The following is a 2,175-nucleotide window of genomic DNA, read 5'->3' on the forward strand; positions in this document are numbered from 1 at the left end:
TACACACATATTGTATGTACAACTCTTAAAATAGCTGCATAATTTTATTTCTCATTGTTAGAGAAGTGCAGTCCAGGCAGACCATGCTTCTCAATATATTAAAAATATTAACTAAACCCAACCTGTTTCATACTTTTCTAATAGTCAAGCTGACTGGATAAAAAGGGACTGCAGAAAGAACAGGGAGTTGTAAGATGGGATTAATTCTTCACAAACACATTACTTAAAAATTCTTATCCTTTTTATGGTGTCCCTAAAATCTCACCTTTAAAGTTGGAAATAACACATTGCTAACATAGAGACAAATCTGTTGCAACATGCATATGTCAACTGCCCACTCGACCAACTGCAACCCTGAGGATTTTTCTGGCCCAGTGGAAAGAGGAAACACTAAGATAATCTGTTATATAGTTGCTTCTCCAGTTTACAACTTCATGTGTTTTTCCAGATGTTTCTTGGACATGCACATATGACACTGTCACTTCATGATTCTACTTTCCACAAGTAGATCTCTTCTCCAGTCTGTCTTTCATCCAAACAAAGCCACTGTCATCCATCCAAGGGTTTTCCAAGGTCAACCAAAGTCATTTCTGTGTTGCCATTTACAGCAGAAACTGCTGGATATAAGCAGGCCTTTGGAAGTTCTCTAAAGGCAACCGCCAGGAATTCATATCCAAGTTCAAAAGCTGAAGTTTTATCTTCCATGTCCAAGATGACTCGAATTCTTTCTCCTATCTGGTATTTTGGTGCATTGTTGCATTGTGGAAAACTGCCATTGACGTCCCCATTATGTAGTAGGTTATTGTCCACCAGATTCCAGCCCCAGCTCTGTTCATCACTGCCCAGTAATGCCACATAACCTTGGCACTGCATGGGGGCTCGTTTTGTGGCAATTCCAATCACTGCCACAGTGCCCAGAGGACCCTCCCACCACACTTCCTATGCATGGTGACCCTCACTGAAACCAATCTTGGTCCTTGCACCATCAGTGTTCTGAGCGATAGGGTTTTGATGCAAAGTAAAGCCATTCTTCTTAATATAGACGTTCCTGGAGTAGTCATTAGTGCTGAAGGCATGCTGGAAAGCACGTACCTTGGCCTTGTAGCTGGGTAGGTTGCAGAGGATGTGCGTGCGCAGAGCCTCTTCTGCCAAGCTGCGGGCGCACAGGCTCTGCCACACCTCGTTGTTCTCATCGCCCTGTAGGCAGCGGTACCAGTGCTTGCACACCAGGGTGCAGCTCTGCAGCTCCAACAGCTCCAGGTAGGAAAACACCAACTCCAGGACCCGACTGGGCAGCCAGGCCCGGATCCCTGCGGACCCGGAGTCATCGCCCGCGCTGCCACCACTACAGCCTGCACCGACCAAGGCTGCCCCAGCCCCAAAGGCCCAGCGCCGCCATCACCTCACCAGCCCGCCAGAGGGCTGCCGCCTCCGCTGCTTCCCCCCACCTCCCCCTGCCCCAGTCTCTTCACGGGAGGCCAAGCCTTACCTTGAAACCAAAGCCTACCCTGGGACTTTTAATACTAATATGATATGTGGCCCTGTGGCCTTTAATAGTAATATCGTATCCATGCCATAGACTTGAAACTCTTATAATTACTGCTCTGTGGCCTTTAATACTATATGATAGCCATAATATAGCATTGAAAACTGGTTTAATAGCCATGCTATGACCTTTCATGGTAATATGCTATCCATGTATAGCATCCAAAACTAATAAAATAGCTGCCTGTGACCTTCATTACTTACATGCTATTCAGACTACAGTATTTAGAACTAATGAAAGAGCTTCCATGTGACCTTTACTACTAGTAAAACATCCATACTATAGTAACTAAAACAAATAAAGTGGCTACCTTCTGGGCCACATCCTATCAGAATTAAACTGATACATTAACTTCCCTGTGACCTTTAATATTAATATGCTATACATACTATGGCATGTAAAACTAATATAATATCTGCACTGCAGACTGCAATACTGATGTCCATTGTATATCATCTGGGTTCCAGGGCTGAAACCCAGAGCAACCTCGGAGAACCTGGGCCCTGTGTCACCACCTCAGGTGAGAAGGATCCTGAGTGGACACCAATTCTGTGTGGCCAGCTCTCAAGAAAACTGTGTTAAGGAGGGTCAAAGACCATCAGGGATGACCCAAGACTTCCAGTGGATGG

General features: G+C 45.3%; 1 pseudogene; it reads right to left on the bottom strand.

The window, feature by feature from the left end:
• Window positions 1-549: 549 nt before the first annotated feature.
• Window positions 550-1,398, bottom strand: LOC124975879 (F-box/SPRY domain-containing protein 1-like; annotated as a pseudogene).
• Window positions 1,399-2,175: the final 777 nt, after the last annotated feature.

Source organism: Sciurus carolinensis, unplaced genomic scaffold, assembly GCF_902686445.1.
Source record: "Sciurus carolinensis unplaced genomic scaffold, mSciCar1.2, whole genome shotgun sequence".
In the NCBI taxonomy this organism is placed as follows: Eukaryota; Metazoa; Chordata; class Mammalia; order Rodentia; family Sciuridae; genus Sciurus; species Sciurus carolinensis.